Below are 20,783 nucleotides of genomic sequence, written 5' to 3' on the forward strand. Positions count from 1 at the left end.
GTATACGACCAATGAGAAATTAACAGCAAGAGCAGAAAACGGAAATTGTGAAACTGATAATACCAACGAGATGCATACGGATAGTGCGATAGTAGTATGCATCTTACCATCCGCGTTTCAATTCTCAACCTCGAAAAAAAATTTATTTTATAGTTTCCAACGATTCTTAATTTTCGAACGTAGAAATTTCTGAATTTATGCACTCTCTTCGATCCAACAAATGGAAAAATTTTTGTCTTATACTTCGTATCATTGAACATCACATATGGTGAAGCAATGCTAATACTTGATATATTGTTTTTAAAAAATAGTTCAAAATGTTTTTTAAACAATATCAGTTTATCATGCCTCACAAGGAAATATGCTAATACATTAATAAGTACGGTACGAGTGATAGAATATGTATATATGCTACAAAATATATAATATGCCTCCTTCTGAACAAACAAGATGTAGACTCTTTTATAATTTTCTTGTACCTTTATATAACAATTAAATTTCGCGGAAAAATACGAAGACCGCGAGTGGCGACACCTACAACTAATATAAATATATAGGGTATAGCTATCAGGGTGAAGTCACTTGTGACGAGGCACTCGAATCAAGTATCTTAAATTATTAGTCGTTAAATATATACGTTGAATTACATTACAACGATCTCTTATTTTTTTTAAAGAAAAGTCTAATAAATTATTAGAAGTGGAATATCACACGGGAAGATAAACGCGCGTTTGAAAATGATACAAATTTTATTAAAATCATTATATTACGTACAGATTGCAAGAATATTGTTAGAACGGTATCATTATTTCTCTGATAGTTAGAATACCGCACAGTTAATTGTATGATGTATGGATAATCGAATAGTCGTGAAAATCTCATCGATATTTGTAACGTTCTCGTGGTTAAATATTTATAAATAAGAGTAGTGAAGAATCTGGTGAAGGATCTTTTTACCAACTCGAACAAAGCAAATAAAATCTACAAACGAACAACATACGTCAATAATATTAGAGGACAAAGATTGTTAATACGTAATTTGCGTTTATGAGAAAACATCGACAAAGCCATAGATATAACAAATAACCGATTCACAGACAAAAGAGTATGGACAAAAGGAAACAACAATTCAGAGAAAAAAAAGTATACTCGGAATCGAGCGAAGATAAATAAACGGTAATAAGCATGACTGACTAATTATTTATCTTCTTATTTGCAGAAAAGTACAGTAAGTACAAGAAACCGTCTAATCATTACTCCGGTAATTAAAATACCATATGATTTAATTGTGTGGTCTAATAAACATCTGATGGTTACAAAAAGCGGTACTCAAAATGTTTCGGTTAAGAGATTATGAATACAAGGGGTAAAGAAAGTGGTGAAAAAACATTCAAATAATAGTCGGACATATCAAGGAGAAAAAAGTAAGCAAATTAAATTTAAAAGAAAAAAATGTCAATAACATCAGAGGACAAGAATACTCAAGACGATATAATGATGATAAGAAACGATCTGACAAAGATGTAGAATTACGACCGAAATAACAATACTGAGAGCAAAAAAGTATTGTCGAAATCGAACTGAAGTAAATACTGAAGGTAAGAACAATAATTAATATATTTAACAAAGATGTACATTTTTATTCGCAGGCAGGAATAGTATCCGAAAGAAATTATGGAGATATAAATGTAAAATTATTTCCAAAATATGATAAGAAAAATGCGACGGGAAAAGTAAATTCAGATCTCATTATATTGGAAAACCCTAATATTTGGAAATTTCACAGAATTTTCTGGAGAACTAATCTGTAAAAATTTACTTATTCTTAGCAAATATGAAGATGCAATTGCTAAATATCTCTTACAAATAGTTCATATCGATAGAACTGAGATGAATATATTATTCGTGGATTCAACGTTCATACATTATCAACCGTATAGAGGAAACCATTACAAATAGCAATAATAACAGTCAGGAAATAAATAACGAATAGCAATTGATGGAAACCGCCATCATCGAAGAGGATACTTTTCAATTCTCCAGTTCGGTAAAATTGATAAAAAAAAAAAATAAAAATACGAATGTGCTTGGACTATCAACCACATATATTATATATCGGTAAATTATATAACGGTAAATGGTAAAATAGTCAAGCAACAGTATCCTATAGCTCAAGTATAGTATACTAATTGATATCTCACAGTCTATCCAATTGTTCCTCTACTCGACTTAAGTAGCGGATATTATTGGGTACCGATAATTGAATATTCTTAGCATCATATCCGACAATCATTTCACTAGAATGTTATGCGGGTTTTAGAATGCTTCTGATATGTTCCAACGACTATTAATGTAATTTTAGATAACTTTTGTTACGGTATTGCAATAGCATATTTGGACGATATAATTATCCCGTCAAAAAATATTGAGGAAAAAATAGATAATTTATATAGCATTCGCTTTGTTACACATTCGATATTATTAATGGTCGCAGTACGACCATCTCATATAAATTTTATCTTTTGCAAGCGAAGCAAGGGCAGCACACATAATTTATGTACCATCGAATGATTTCCAAAATATCGAATTAAGATTTTTAGCATGGATGTAAAAATTAATCTAATTGAATTCGGCGCTATATAATCAATAATATTAATTTATTGAAAAGTATTGATTTTGAGTTTATCAATCTAAAGTGATAATATCACTAACAATTATCATTATTAAAATTGATAATTATATAATGATTATTATTAACTGCAATAAGCATATTTTTCATATTGTATCATTTCTGAAAGGATATGCCATTTTTAAAACGGACATAGGTGAAATTATCGTACACGAATAATTCATTGAAAATTATTAATTATTATAATTAATTATTGCCCAATAAAGATGAAAATTTATTTGACAATAATAATTGATAAATACTTGCGTTGCACAACTCCAAAACTTCTAAGCAGCGACCGAGAAAACAAACGAACAAATTCTAAATTTCAGAACAACTGGAAAAATTTTTTAAATTCTGAAAATTCTAAATTCTTCAAATTCTAAAAATCAAAACAACTTGAGGATGGATACAAACAAACACATATACAAGAAACTTGTTATGTATACAATTAACATATATCGTGAGATTAAAAAGGATTGGTGGCTGTGCCCTCCATGAAGATTTTCGTTAAGGAATAGTTGCCTAATATCTATAAAAGAATTTATATTACGTTGCAGTTGTTAAGATTTTATTAGTATCGAAGGAAATACATTATTTCATTTGTATAAATTAGTAGATATGAATATACGACTGTAAAGTATACGACTACTTCAAATAAAACTGATAATGTCAATAATAATGACTAATAATGGCTTTGTAATATCCATTATCATATTCTAATCATACGATCATTAGAACAAAGGGGACACACGCGGAATGTTTAAACATTCCAACGAACTATCCAAGACCAATGGGCATTTATTCTTTCTCATTCCATATTTCAAACTCCGCCCTTTACCAATCTCATTTTAGTCTACGTGGATAGTTCTAAAGAGACCAAAAGGCAGTCAAGTTACAGCTGTCGGACTCACAACGTCTAAAGAGTCAAGTTACACCTTTCAGAATTGCAACGTCTAAATTCTCAAGACCTCTTCAGAATCAACCACTACAACTAACTACACATCATAAACGAGACACACAAACTATTGTAACTCATCTGATCAAATACACGGCAAGATTTACATAGCGCGCATCATTTAATATCGCGCATTTATTTCTTCGTTTCTCACGGGACCCTTTAAAAAAACGCGCGGTCTCCCATTAATTTGCGAGAACGCGGCAAGAGGTATTTCGCTGACGGCCTACAACGATATCCTATCCTAATACTGCCACCCTTATTCATCACGACCAGTGGGTTTATAGCTCGGTCCACAATGACGAGGCGGGGGACATTTTCTCCGTGCGAATCGACTACCATCGCTGGTCCGATGCGAGAAGCGCATTTAAAAACGCTCTTGTCAACAATCAAAAGCAACGATAAGCTTATAAAACTTATTACATTGTTGTTTACCTTCAATATCCTGTATCAAATATTTATCGTTATTAAATACTTTCATGACCTTGTATATCTATTTACGTTTAGGCAATTTTTTACTTTTATAGGTAGCAGATAAGTACCAAACTCTTAAGAAGTCAAATCATATAACCATTCGAAACCATTTCTAGGAATTTTTTTTTAAGTAATTATGTAATTACTCTGCCCATAATCTTCACAATAGTTGGTCAAATATTCGAAAACTTAAAAATATTTTTCCATTCATTAGAAGTCCATATAAACAATTTCCAGGACCCGAAAGTTAGCTCCTTGAAAGAAAATCCATAACAATCCATTTGAAATAAAAAATATTAATAAAATATTTAAGGATAATTATTACCTGACGTAGGGTCAAATAAAGATATGAAAAATTGACAAAATTGTGAAGAAAAAGTAGAAAATTTCCAACGAACTAAAATTCTTTCTTCGATAAAAAAAAATTTAAAGGGAAATACTAATCGAAAAAATCATACATCCAGTAAGACAAAAAGATTCTATCATTAAATTGCGACTTAAGTCATAGCAATTGAATGCATAGTTTTCAGACATGATGTTAACGCGGTTAAAAAAAACTTCTTCGAAAAAGACGCGTTTAAAGCTTCAATAGTTGTTGATTCAATAATGAAAAGTGAAATTAATTAACTTACTTCGCTTAATAACCTAATCAACTATTCTTGGAGCATATAGGAAATTCTCAGCATTCGAATTTTCATTTTCATTTTCATTGTTATTTCTGACTCTTCGAATTTGAATAATACGTTAGATATCTATTGTTGCACAATATTGATTTTTTCCTATTTTTACAACTAAATGTCTGTTAGAACACATTCATCATTGAATAGTATTGTAGCAATATTTGCAGCATTTTCTGCTAGAAAATGATATCAAACAATGTCATCTTTTATCGCAAACGTTCAAATAACCATCGTTGAAATTCTAGTTATTACTTTGATTAGAGACACATAAACATCGTTCAAGAAGATTGTCTTGATTAAAGCCTTCACACGTTAATTTATAACTTCAATAACAATTACAGTCCATTCTTTCTTATACTTCTATTAGGTTAAATTTCCTCACATTATAAGTTGCTGTCACGATAATACCTACCGTTCAATACATTAGAGTATTAGATACCACTTAATAGGAAAATATATAACTTAACCAATTTTCCAGATTTCCTTCGGAAACTATTTAAAAATATTCTTGAAATCTTTTGAAATAAGGAATAAACGATAGTTCGAATTTTTGAAAATATTATGATTACTTATACTCTTAAGTCAAATATTTGATTTTGGATAATTTAAAAGATACCCCAAAATAGTCTTTAAATCTTTAACTGTCTATTTGACTGGTTCCTTCTCTGACATACCTGCTTTTGTACATTTGTCTAGTTTTTCTCAGTAATCCTCAACTACATATTCTGTTTATTTATTCTCAAATTTTGCGAATTTGTAATACTCAAAAGCTGTACCGTTTCACGCATAGAGAATTGCATATTCATTGTATCCTTTAATTAATATCTCAATATCGAAAGATTATGTTTCAAAATATTTTAAGTAATCTTCCGAAATAAGTAACTGCTGAAAGTTTAAATTTTTTAAAATATTACCGTGATATGCATCCTTAAATCAGGAAAGTGATTCTGCATACCTTAAAAAAGCTATCAAATAATTTCAAAATTATAATATGTTTCTTAAATCCTCGACTTTCCAATCGATTGTTTATTTATCTGAAAACACTGCTTCTGTGCATTAATTTGACTTCACGTAATAACACACCATCATGTGTCCTGTCCTACTGTTAAAACCACCTAATCTTTGGTTCGGAAGAAAATTATCACCCTACGATATTGTCTTTCCATGAAAAGAACACGTGTATCTTATTATTTGATATTCCATTTCTGATATTTTATTAGACTTTTATTAGGAAAGAATTAATTTATGAAATAAAAAAATATATAATTAATGGAAATGTGCTCACTTTGATTGCCTAATCACGACTGACTTAAATCTGAGCATATATTAGTTGTTATTTATTAGTTATTATTAATACCGTATATTAGTTATACGTGTCGCTACTTGCGATCTCGTAGTGTTCGGCATAATTCGATTGGTATACATATTTAATATAAAAAACTTGTAACAGATGAAATACTGCACCTTGTTTTGTCAAGGGCTGATATGCCGTCGGGCATCGAACAGCCACTATTCCTGTGAATTTTGGCCTACATGACCGACGGAAATTATTCGAACTCCTCGATCATTCGAGGTCTCCGCAGCTCGATCAGCATGTGAGTTAGATTAACGTCCACACGCGTTTTTCTTTTATGTCTACTTACGTACTACAACCGGGCCATCATTAGGCCAAGTGATGAGGCGTATCTCCACGTGCTTCCCCGTGGGCATGTACAGTAAGGTGCATGGCGAAATCGTCCTCCCGGTTCGTCCTTCGGGCGCGTGGGATTTTTTTAGGCCCTGCACCGAAAGCGTGGCTCTTCGCTAGTAAAGTCTTAAGGTCTAACACCATTTTTGTGGTCAAAGCTGATATAGGAGAGATCCTATGGAGCGGCGCGCTCCACGAGACTACGGAGGCTAGCATTATCTGTCAAGGACTGACATTTTACATTTAACTCCACCATTCACATCATTATTATTAGTTATCATTTTTCGAAGTAATATATCGATCATTCGAATTACTTCAGTACATGTGTGATGTTCTGTGATATGAAATGTCAATTAAAAATGTTTATAAGTGCTGCTGGGAGTACAAAAATGTGCTAGAAATATCAATTAGTGTAACGGAATCTTATTCATACAAAGTATTGCTAATAAATTTATTCCTCTTTGAGACAAAATTGTTTTAACAATAAAATGAAAATGTAAGAAAGTAAATATCAATAAATTTAATTTCTGCCAGCTGCTCTATTCGCATGTATGTCTGAGTCTATGATATTTAAAAATATGAAAGCTGTAAAATGTAGATGTGATAAAAAGTATCGTTTTGTACCGAGTTCGATTACTGTTCGAAAGGTTATCTATATAAAGATTAATATCCCTTTAATTTAATTTTTCGTACTTCTTACTATTGCTGTGATTATAAATAAAATGTAAATTGTGAATATATAAGAATGAATTACAAAATATTGCATTAAAAATATAAAGTGTATATAATGTTTTCTAAGTACGTAATAAAATACTATCTAACGAAAAAATGTCCGTTTTCGAAAGGAGGAGATATTGATATATTAATGTATCAATCTCGTTGCCGACTGTTGCCGTACACTATCGTTACGTTGTGTCCATACGTTTTGATCGTGATTACTCATCCCCTATATTATTTAACGTAAAAAGAAATATAATCCTACTCCTCCTTTGAAAAGAAGAATCATGCAAGAAATAGAAAAATAAAAACGTTTCATGAGAAATATTGTTATAGAAATTAAAAAATGGATAGAAAAAAGAAAAAAATTAGATCTTCGCTTGATTTTCGTAAAGATTTTCGGGCGACTGCTCTATCCACCTGAGCTATCTAGGAAACTTTCAGCCCAAGTATATATTTTCTCTACGGACAGACACTGTTATTAACACTACTTCCTACACTGCTGCCACTCAACGATGAAAATAGAATTCACTCCAATGTATTACACACATCCGCCCCGACTCTGCATACAATTCACTCTCCAAATCCCACAATTATAACACAATAATCCGGTCCCCCCTTTTACCAGATTATTGCCAGCCCAATCAACACTCAACACATTCGACAGCAGGAATAGAGAAATAATGAAAGAGAGTCATTGTCCAAGAAAACTAAACTGATCCGACCGCGTTTTTTGTTGTTATGATTTTTCTTCGCTCTCTAAACACAGTGTCTGCAGTTAGAGTCTTATTTTAAAGTCACAGGAAAATATGTTTCATATAGATTTTCTCTTGTGACTGTAAAGTAAATGGAGGAGAGGCAAGACAAGGCACTAAGGGGGAATAATAAATATCATACATATTACATGTATGGAGTATTTATTTAAGGAAAAGGGAAGCTTCCTCTCCCCCTTTAAAAATACAACACTCTTTACATATAAATTTTATTATTCTTTAAAGCGAATAAACTCTACTGAAATACTAATTATAATATTTAATCACTTAAATGGAAAATTTATTATAATTACTTAATAATAATATGATAATAGAATTAATGACTAGAAAGTGAAGAAAGACAATGGGTGTGAGAAGACGACCCCCGCACAACACACGGTGGAATGGACTCGTAGTCCAATTTCATCAGAATAAGAGAGAAAATATAAAGTAATATACTCTTTTATAGAAGGAGAAAGAGGACGGAAAAGATGATAAATCCGGTAAGAAAGAGAGAGGATTCGGCCTTTGTTTCCTCGACCGGGAATCGAACCCGGGACCATTCGCTTTCCGAACGAACGCTCTACAACTTGAGCTACGAAGACCTATATTCACATCTTTCTATAAACATGTATATATTCATTAAGATCTCCTAATAATATGTATATTATGTTTTATATAATTAATCAAAATATTATTTTTCTTCAATTATAATTTAAGGTAATAATAATATATATTTAATTTATTATACAAGTATTTACGTTTTAAAAAGAAATTTTTAATTCATATCAAATTAATATCTACAGTAACACGGTATAATGTAAGAACACTCAGGTTAAATTGCGTGCCATTTACGAACAGTTACGGAAAAATCCAAGTGTTTCAAAAAATTTCAATATGAAGTGTGCGAGAATGATAAAGATACAATTAATAAGTGATATTTTACGAAATCTTTTATGTTAACTTAAATTCTTTAGTTATGTTTTTTAATGTGTTATTATATATATGTATGTCTACCTATACATCTATAATTAATTAATTTCCATGCTTTCCGTCTAACTACATATATCTTTTTTTGTTTATCTTTTAATTAACTTATACCTTTTTTCGTGATATCATCGAGAACGACGGACATATTTCAGATTTTATCTCACGCGACTTTCCGCAAATAATAATTAAATAAAAGATATATCTGTAGGATATTTTTCATCATTCTATCTGGAAGATACAAACTAGCGAAAATCGAATCACTTATTCTTAATTAATAAGTATTTTATTAATGAATATATTAGAATAATACATTACTTTATTCTGTGATTGATCCAGGACATTTTATCGTTACTCTTCGCTTGGATTATACAAGATTGTCCTCTCCTGTTCTTTTTTTCACGTCTATCCTGTAGCCTTTCTTATCCCCACTCACATTCAGATATATTCGTTACTTCGTCCTATTTATTGCCAATCTTACTCAGATTGCACTTCCATCTCATTCTCTCTCAATATCTCAGTCGCGTCTTTTCTTCCTTCTATAAACAAACGCATCTTAGGAAGGACAAGAAAGATAAAGAAAGAAAGACGTACGCATCATTCTATGTTTTGTTAATTAAAAAAAAAGTATATTTTGACGTGCGAACACAAAAGCACACTTTACCTCCTGCCATCGATGTCGTATTACTTGGTCTAGGAATATAGCGAAGATTTAAGGAAGGGAGGGTAGCGGAGAGATGAGAGAAATAGTAAATCATTATATTTCAAATCGTTTGTTTACTGTTTACAGCAAGGAGTCGAAAAGTGCAACCCGTGATGTCAAATCATCCACGGCGGTCTTAAATTTATAGAGATAATGAAAACTGATCGAATTACAAAGAAATGTCGTAATCAAGAATTCTTATTGCAACAATTACTTAATTGATTTTTATAAAGGATTATCTTTACAGAATTTTATAAAATTATGCAAACATACTCAACAAATGTTTTCATTATTTTTAAGCACATATGTGTATATGCAAAAAATCTTTCTCAATCATGAATATTAATAAGTCCAAATTGAGATCAATATTAAATGATGAATATTCACAAGAAATGTTGAAATTACATTCTATCGATTAAAAATCAAGGCTCTATGACATTGCGTTGTTCGGAAAGTAATTTCGTTTTCTTTCATGAAAATGAAAGACAATTTTCATGTAATATGTAAATATTTTATTGTATTATATATTAACCACTTTGATTCAATACCTTTCGTCATTTTTCTGGTAGTAATATAATTACTTCTAATGTTTAATTAGAAAAAACTGATCTAAGTAATCAAAAAGTTTCACGTAATTGGAGCTTGATACACGTTATATGTTTTATTTTACGTATTAATACTGCATATCTTAACTTCATTTACAAAGACTTTTTTCTTATTTTGTTTTTTTCAGTTTATTGAAAATAAAAGAATAGAAAAAAACACACTATTATATATACATAATGTTTTTTCTAAAAAAAAAAATATATATATATTGTAAATTATTGAAAGACAAAAAAAAAATCCAATTGTAATGACGAAAAACAGTAGTATTAGTAGTAGTAAATAATAGTTCATTAGGATTAGGTTAGATTAAACACGCCGAGACGTTTAATAAAATAATTTATGTCATATGACGCTAATTACATAGGCGTAGAATGAGGATAATGTAACATCATTTATTAGGTTGTTCGGAAAATAATTTCGTTTTTTCCCGACAGAGGATTTAATAGTTTTTTTTTGCACCCAACTATACACTTAAACCGTATAATAAATATATGTTTTGAGAGCTGATATAGCAAGGCTTGTGTGTGAAAAAGTCCAATTAATTCTACGCAGTAGTTTTAGGTTGGTGCCCTTTTAAATATGGAGAGCAATAAGCAACATTTTCGTCATATTTTAATTTTTTACTATAGAAAAGGTTAAAATGCTGTTCAAGCCAGAAAGAAATTAACCGATGTCTATAGAGAAGATGTGTTTATAGTACGCCAGTGCCAGAACTGGTATGCAAAATTTCGATCCGGCGATTTTGATGTCGAAGATACACCACGTTCTGGAAGGCCAGTTGAAGCTGATAAAGACACGATAAAGACATTAGTTGTTGCAAACCGGCGAATAACAACACGTGAGATCGGTGAGAGGTTAAATTTATCAAATTCAACTGTTTATGACCACTTGAAAGGCCTGGGTTTAACCTCGAGGCTCGATATATGGATTCCCCATGTTATCACGGAGAGAAATTTGTGTCGTCGCGTTGACGTCTATGATTCTTTTCTCAAACGTCACGAAAATGATCCATTTTTGAAGCGCATCATTACTGGGAACGAAAAATGAGTTGTATATAACAATGTCAAACGCAAGAGATCATGGAGCAAAAAAGATGAATCGGCTCAAAGCATTTCCAAAGCCAATATCCATCAAAAAAAAGGTGATACTGTTTGTTTGGTGGGATTTTAAAGGAATCGTTCTTTTTTGAGATTTTACCGGATAACACAACAATTAATTCGGAAGTCTACTGTCATCAGCTGGTCAAACTGAATGATGCACTTCAACAGAAAAGGCCAGAATAAATCAACAGAAAAGGTGTAGTGTTCCTCCAAGATAATGCGAGACCTCATATAAGTTTGATCACTCGCCAAAAGCTTTTACAGAAGAAAAGTGCAGTCGATAGATATCCTACGTAGACAAATCGTTAAGGCTTCCGAGTCTTGCTATCTCCATTGATCATACCTTCTTCCGAATTAGCCAACGTAATAACGAAACGTGCGTTTCACAACAATTGTATCTTTTTCCTTAAAATTGTTATAATTTGCAGTCACGAAGCATTCTTCGAAGATGACCTGGGTTAAATGCATAGCTTGGGAAAAAAATCTCATTCTGTAATTTTCAACGGTACTTAATATTCCAATGAACACATTTCTGTCTGAGACGCATTTATGCTTTCTCCTAACCAGCTAGTGGAAAATTTTCTATTATTTTACATTTCATATCATACAACATCATATCTGATGAAGAAATGCAAACATTTGAAGTATTACTTATAATAAGAAAATGTACAAGCATATTTTTTAAACCCAACCTGTCTTGACGAGGGAATATGCTAGTACAACAATAAGAATAATATTGTAGTACAACATAGCATGAACTCTAATGAGAAAACAAGATGTAGGCTATTATTGGATATACATCTTTTCTCCTTTTTTCATACCTGTATATGAAAAAATCAAATTACGCAAGGGAAATATGAAAACCACAAGTAACGAAACGTACAACTAATATGTTGCATTGCTATTAGAATTGAAGACAGTCGTGATTAGCCAGTCAAAGCATAATAAGCTTGTCTAACTAATTATTTATATTCTTATTTGCAGAAAAGCACAGTAAGTGCAAGAAACCGTCTAATCATTACTCCAGTAATTAAAATACCATATGATTTAATTGTGTGGTCTAATAAACATCTGATAGTTACAAAAAGCGGTACTCAAAATGTTTCGGTTAAGAGATTATGAATACGAGGGGAAAAGAAAGTGATGAAGAAACATTCAAATAATAGTCGGACATATCAAGGAGAAAAAAGTAAGCAAATCAAATCTACAAGGAAAGATGTCAATAACATTAGAGGACAAGGATACTCAAGACGATATAATGATGATAAAAAAATGTTCCGACAAAGACACAGAATTACGACATAAACAACAATACTGAGAGCAAAAAAAAGTTGTCGAAATCGAATTGAAATGAATACTGAAAGTAAGAAAAATAATTAATATATCTAACAAAAATGTATATTTTTATTCACAGGCAGGAATAGTAAACGAAAAACATTTTGGAAATATAAATGAAATATTATCTCCAAAATATAATAAGAAAAATGCGACGATTGATAATTCCTCTGGAGAAATGTTTTTATCGCCGTTAGAACTTATCGAAGTTAGATCATCGAACAAAATCCAATAAGGAGAATCTTAGTATCATAAAACCAATAATCGACTTGTGATTTCTGTTCGCGGACGATTGTGTGTGAACGATATTTGAGAGTAAATTCGACGTACAATAGTAAATTCTACATTAATAATCGAAACTTAAAATGTATTGCAAAAGTCCCAAAGACAATTTGAATTAATCTAATTCCTATTTGTAATGCCAGATACAAATATTTTGCTATTGCACCAATTTTCTTGTTTTCTGTATTTCATTACTAATATGATTTTCGAAAAGTTCTTTTCCTCAGGTTCCTCCATTGAATTCTTTGATCTGAGACACGAATTCTTCCATCATATTTAAAATCGTCGCTCGTTGCTATCTCTCGCATTCTTGAAGGCGTACAAAATCAAAGATAATCACTATATACGTTCCATAAGCAATGTAAACAAAATAGGCCATTATAATTGTCGCATTTTTCGTAGTAAACAGATTTCAGTAAGTCGGAATGCTTGACAGTTGCATTGTCACATACTGTTTTTGAAGAAATGCGATATTGACGACTAGCGACATTTACAGAAGTATTCGCTTAATTGACAAAATATTTTTACATGTCTAAAATTTAATAAATATCGATAACTCACGACTTTTAACGATAAGAACAAAGTCATAAACAATATACAAAAAATGTATATTTTACGCTAGTAAACTTAATTATCACTGTGAAAGAAATACAAAATATTAATTTGGATTTTATTATTTACTACTTCTTCTTATTCGAGCATGCATATGCCTGCATATTCGTACGAAAAATTATTAAATAAATCTAGAAAATTTACAATCGATCGACAATGTAATATCATTATTATTAATATAAAGTTGTAATCTACATGTCCATAAATTCTCTCAAAATATTTTTTTTTGCCCAATCCCAAAGAAATGTTGCATAATTACTTCTTATTTTACAACTGATAGATCAGGCTACTTAATTTGTATAAATATTAGTCGTAAAAGCTACCATCCATAGAATGAAGGTGTGAGTGAGGATAAGTGAGAGAGAGAGAGAGAAAGTGAGATCGTTGGTATACGACCAATGAGAAATTAACAGCAAGAGCAGAAAACGGAAATTGTGAAACTGATAATACCAACGAGATGCATACGGATAGTGCGATAGTAGTATGCATCTTACCATCCGCGTTTCAATTCTCAACCTCGAAAAAAAATTTATTTTATAGTTTCCAACGATTCTTAATTTTCGAACGTAGAAATTTCTGAATTTATGCACTCTCTTCGATCCAACAAATGGAAAAATTTTTGTCTTATACTTCGTATCATTGAACATCACATATGGTGAAGCAATGCTAATACTTGATATATTGTTTTTAAAAAATAGTTCAAAATGTTTTTTAAACAATATCAGTTTATCATGCCTCACAAGGAAATATGCTAATACATTAATAAGTACGGTACGAGTGATAGAATATGTATATATGCTACAAAATATATAATATGCCTCCTTCTGAACAAACAAGATGTAGACTCTTTTATAATTTTCTTGTACCTTTATATAACAATTAAATTTCGCGGAAAAATACGAAGACCGCGAGTGGCGACACCTACAACTAATATAAATATATAGGGTATAGCTATCAGGGTGAAGTCACTTGTGACGAGGCACTCGAATCAAGTATCTTAAATTATTAGTCGTTAAATATATACGTTGAATTACATTACAACGATCTCTTATTTTTTTTAAAGAAAAGTCTAATAAATTATTAGAAGTGGAATATCACACGGGAAGATAAACGCGCGTTTGAAAATGATACAAATTTTATTAAAATCATTATATTACGTACAGATTGCAAGAATATTGTTAGAACGGTATCATTATTTCTCTGATAGTTAGAATACCGCACAGTTAATTGTATGATGTATGGATAATCGAATAGTCGTGAAAATCTCATCGATATTTGTAACGTTCTCGTGGTTAAATATTTATAAATAAGAGTAGTGAAGAATCTGGTGAAGGATCTTTTTACCAACTCGAACAAAGCAAATAAAATCTACGAACGAACAACATACGTCAATAATATTAGAGGACAAAGATTGTTAATACGTAATTTGCGTTTATGAGAAAACATCGACAAAGCCATAGATATAACAAATAACCGATTTACAGACAAAAGAGTATGGACAAAAGGAAACAACAATTCAGAGAAAAAAAAGTATACTCGGAATCGAGCGAAGATAAATAAACGGTAATAAGCATGACTGACTAATTATTTATCTTCTTATTTGCAGAAAAGTACAGTAAGTACAAGAAATAAGTACAAGAAACCGTCTAATCATTACTCCGGTAATTAAAATACCATATGATTTAATTGTGTGGTCTAATAAACATCTGATGGTTACAAAAAGCGGTACTCAAAATGTTTCGGTTAAGAGATTATGAATACGAGGGGTAAAGAAAGTGGTGAAAAAACATTCAAATAATAGTCGGACATATCAAGGAGAAAAAAGTAAGCAAATTAAATTTAAAAGAAAAAAATGTCAATAACATCAGAGGACAAGAATACTCAAGACGATATAATGATGATAAGAAACGATCCGACAAAGATGTAGAATTACGACCGAAATAACATTACTGAGAGCAAAAAAGTATTGTCGAAATCGAACTGAAGTAAATACTGAAGGTAAGAACAATAATTAATATATTTAACAAAGATGTACATTTTTATTCGCAGGCAGGAATAGTATCCGAAAGAAATTATGGAGATATAAATGTAAAATTATTTCCAAAATATGATAAGAAAAATGCGACGGGAAAAGTAAATTCAGATCTCATTATATTGGAAAACCCTAATATTTGGAAATTTCACAGAATTTTCTGGAGAACTAATCTGTAAAAATTTACTTATTCTTAGCAAATATGAAGATGCAATTGCTAAATATCTCTTACAAATAGTTCATATCGATAGAACTGAGATGAATATATTATTCGTGGATTCAACGTTCATACATTATCAACCGTATAGAGGAAACCATTACAAATAGCAATAATAACAGTCAGGAAATAAATAACGAATAGCAATTGATGGAAACCGCCATCATCGAAGAGGATACTTTTCAATTCTCCAGTTCGGTAAAATTGATAAAAAAAAAAAATAAAAATACGAATGTGCTTGGACTATCAACCACATATATTATATATCGGTAAATTATATAACGGTAAATGGTAAAATAGTCAAGCAACAGTATCCTATAGCTCAAGTATAGTATACTAATTGATATCTCACAGTCTATCCAATTGTTCCTCTACTCGACTTAAGTAGCGGATATTATTGGGTACCGATAATTGAATATTCTTAGCATCATATCCGACAATCATTTCACTAGAATGTTATGCGGGTTTTAGAATGCTTCTGATATGTTCCAACGACTATTAATGTAATTTTAGATAACTTTTGTTACGGTATTGCAATAGCATATTTGGACGATATAATTATCCCGTCAAAAAATATTGAGGAAAAAATAGATAATTTATATAGCATTCGCTTTGTTACACATTCGATATTATTAATGGTCGCAGTACGACCATCTCATATAAATTTTATCTTTTGCAAGCGAAGCAAGGGCAGCACACATAATTTATGTACCATCGAATGATTTCCAAAATATCGAATTAAGATTTTTAGCATGGATGTAAAAATTAATCTAATTGAATTCGGCGCTATATAATCAATAATATTAATTTATTGAAAAGTATTGATTTTGAGTTTATCAATCTAAAGTGATAATATCACTAACAATTATCATTATTAAAATTGATAATTATATAATGATTATTATTAACTGCAATAAGCATATTTTTCATATTGTATCATTTCTGAAAGGATATGCCATTTTTAAAACGGACATAGGTGAAATTATCGTACACGAATAATTCATTGAAAATTATTAATTATTATAATTAATTATTGCCCAATAAAGATGAAAATTTATTTGACAATAATAATTGATAAATACTTGCGTTGCACAACTCCAAAACTTCTAAGCAGCGACCGAGAAAACAAACGAACAAATTCTAAATTTCAGAACAACTGGAAAAATTTTTTAAATTCTGAAAATTCTAAATTCTTCAAATTCTAAAAATCAAAACAACTTGAGGATGGATACAAACAAACACATATACAAGAAACTTGTTATGTATACAATTAACATATATCGTGAGATTAAAAAGGATTGGTGGCTGTGCCCTCCATGAAGATTTTCGTTAAGGAATAGTTGCCTAATATCTATAAAAGAATTTATATTACGTTGCAGTTGTTAAGATTTTATTAGTATCGAAGGAAATACATTATTTCATTTGTATAAATTAGTAGATATGAATATACGACTGTAAAGTATACGACTACTTCAAATAAAACTGATAATGTCAATAATAATGACTAATAATGGCTTTGTAATATCCATTATCATATTCTAATCATACGATCATTTGAACAAAGGGGACACACGCGGAATGTTTAAACATTCCAACGAACTATCCAAGACCAATGGGCATTTATTCTTTCTCATTCCATATTTCAAACTCCGCCCTTTACCAATCTCATTTTAGTCTACGTGGATAGTTCTAAAGAGACCAAAAGGCAGTCAAGTTACAGCTGTCGGACTCACAACATCTAAAGAGTCAAGTTACACCTTTCAGAATTGCAACGTCTAAATTCTCATGACCTCTTCAGAATCAACCACTACAACTAACTACACATCATAAACGAGACACACAAACTATTGTAACTCATCTGATCAAATACACGGCAAGATTTACATAGCGCGCATCATTTAATATCGCGCATTTATTTCTTCGTTTCTCACGGGACCCTTTAAAAAAACGCGCGGTCTCCCATTAATTTGCGAGAACGCGGCAAGAGGTATTTCGCTGACGGCCTACAACGATATCCTATCCTAATACTGCCACCCTTATTCATCACGACCAGTTGGTTTATAGCTCGGTCCACAATGACGAGGCGGGGGACATTTTCTCCGTGCGAATCGACTACCATCGCTGGTCCGATGCGAGAAGCGCATTTAAAAACGCTCTTGTCAACAATCAAAAACAACGATAAACTTATAAAACTTATTACATTGTTGTTTACCTTCAATATCCTGTACCAAATATTTATCGTTATTAAATACTTTCATGACCTTGTATATCTATTTACGTTTAGGCAATTTTTTACTTTAATAGGTAGCAGATAAGTACCAAACTCTTAAGAAGTCAAATCATATAACCATTCGAAACCATTTCTAGGAATTTTTTCTTAAGTAATTATGTAATTACTCTGCCCATAATCTTCACAATAGTTGGTTAAATATTCGAAAACTTAAAAATATTTTTCCATTCATTAGAAGTCCATATAAACAATTTCCAGGACCCGAAAGTTAGCTCCTTGAAAGAAAATCCATAACAATCCATTTGAAATAAAAAATATTAATAAAATATTTAAGGATAATTATTACCTGACGTAGGGTCAAATAAAGATATGAAATATTGACAAAATTGTGAAGAAAAAGTAGAAAATTTCCAACGAACTAAAATTCTTTCTTCGATAAAAAAAAAATTTAAAGGGAAATACTAATCGAAAAAATCATACATCCAGTAAGACAAAAAGATTCTATGATTAAATTGCGACTTAAGTGTGTCCTGTCCTACTGTTAAAACCACCTAATCTTTGGTTCGAAAGAAAATTATCACCCTATGATATTGTCTTTCCTTGAAAAGAACACTTGTATCTTATTATTGGATATTCCATTTCTGTTAGTTTATTAGACTTTTATTAGAAAAGAATTAATGTATGAAATAAAAAAGAAAATATATATTTAATGGAAATGTGCTCACTTTGATTGCCTAATCAGGACTGACTTAAATCTGAGCGTATATTAGTTGTTATTTATTAGTTATTATTAATACCGTATATTAGTTATACGTGTCGCTACTTGCGATCTTCGTAGTGTTCCGCATAATTTGATTGGTATACATATTTAATATAAAAAACTTGTAACAGATGAAATACTGGACCTTGTTTTGTCAAGGGCTGATATGCCGTCGGGCATCGAACAGCCACTATTCCTGTGAATTTTGGCCTACATGACCGACGGAAATTATTCGAACTCCTCGATCATTCGAGGTCTCCGCAGCTCGATCAGCATGTGAGTTAGATTAACGTTCACACGCATTTTTCTATTATGTTGACGTGCTACAACCGAGCCATCGTTAGTCCGAGCGATGTGGCGTACCTCCACGTGATTTCCCGTGGGCATGTACCGTAAGGTGCATGACGAAATCGTCCTCTCGGTTCGTCCTTCAGACGACTGGGATTTTTTTAGGCCCTGCCTAAAAAGCGTGGTTCTTCGCTAGTAAAGTCTTATGGCATAACACCATCTTGGCGGTCAAAGCCGATATAGGAGAGATCCTAAGGAGCGGTGCGCCCCACGGGGCTACGAAGGCCAGCATTATCTGTCAAGGACTGACATTTTACATTTTACTCCACCATTCACATCATTATTATTAGTTATCATTTTTCGAAGTAATATATCGATCATTTGAATTATTTCAATACATGTGTGGTGTTCTGTGATATGAAATGTCAATTAAAAATGTTTATAATTGCTGCTGGATTGTACAAAAATGTGCTAGAAATATCAATTAGTGTAACGGAATCTTATTCATACAAAGTATTGCTAATAAATTTATTCCTCTTTGAGACAAAATTGTTTTAACAATAAAATGAAAATGTAAGAAAGTAAATATCAATAAATTTAATTTCTTCCAGCTGCTCTATTCGCATGTATGTCTGAGTCTATGATATTTAAAAATATGAAAGCTGTAAAATGTAGATGTGATAAAAAGTATCGTTTTGTACCGAGTTCGATTACTGTTCGGAAGGTTATCTATATAAAGATTAATTTCCTTTTAATTTAATTTTTCGTACTTCTTACTATTGCTATGATTATAAATAAAATGTAAATTGTGAATATATAAGAATGAATTACAAAATATTGTATTAAAAATATAAAGTGTATATAATGTTTTCTAAGTACGTAATGAAATACTATCTAACGAATAAATGTCCGTTTTCGAAAGGAGGAGATATTGATATATTAATGTATCAATCTCGTTGCCGACTGTTGCCGTACACTATCGTTACGTTGTGTCCATACGTTTTGATCGTGATTACTCATCCCCTATATTATTTAACGTAAAAAGAGATATAATCCTACTCCTCCTTTGAAAAGAAGAATCATGCAAGAAATAGAAAAATAAAAACGTTTCATAAAAAATATTGTTATAGAAATTAAAAAATGGATAGAAAAAAGAAAAAAATTAGATCTTCGCTTGATTTTCGTAAAGATTTTCGGGCGACTGCTCTATCCACCTGAGCTATCTAGGAAACTTTCAGCCCAAGTATATATTTTCTCTACGGACAGACACTGTTATTAACACTACTTCCTACACTGCTGCCACTCAATGATGAAAATAGAATTCACTCCAATGTATTACACACATCCGCCCCGACTCTGCATACAATTCACTCTCCAAATCCCACAATTATAACACAATAATCCGGTCCCCTTTTACCAGATTATTGCTTAATCAACACTCAGCAGCAGGAATAGAGAAATAATGAAGGAGAGCCATTGTCCAAGAAAGCTAAACTGATCCGACCGCGTTTTTTGTGTTGTTATGACTTTTCTTCGCTCTCTAAACACAGTGTCTGTAGTTAGATTCTTATTTTGAGTCACAGGAAAATATGTTACATGTAGATTTTCTCTTGTGACTATAAAGTAAATGGGGGAAAGGCAAGCAAGGCAAGAGATGGCACAAGGGGAATAATAAATATCATACATCACATGTAT

General features: G+C 31.3%; 2 long non-coding RNA genes across 2 annotated transcripts; both read left to right on the forward strand.

Annotated features, from left to right (window-relative positions):
• The first annotated feature begins 587 nt into the window (after positions 1–587).
• LOC124431791 lies at positions 588–2,191 on the forward strand. Its single transcript, XR_006944100.1, has 2 exons — positions 588–1,143; positions 1,220–2,191. It is a non-coding gene; the product is annotated as an uncharacterized LOC124431791 (long non-coding RNA).
• A 12,344-nt stretch (positions 2,192–14,535) lies between these two features.
• On the forward strand, positions 14,536–16,152 carry LOC124431792. Its single transcript, XR_006944101.1, has 2 exons — positions 14,536–15,091; positions 15,168–16,152. It is a non-coding gene; the product is annotated as an uncharacterized LOC124431792 (long non-coding RNA).
• Positions 16,153–20,783: the final 4,631 nt, after the last annotated feature.

The sequence above is a fragment of the Vespa crabro genome, chromosome 22 (assembly GCF_910589235.1).
Source record: "Vespa crabro chromosome 22, iyVesCrab1.2, whole genome shotgun sequence".
NCBI classification, from domain to species: domain Eukaryota; kingdom Metazoa; phylum Arthropoda; class Insecta; order Hymenoptera; family Vespidae; genus Vespa; species Vespa crabro.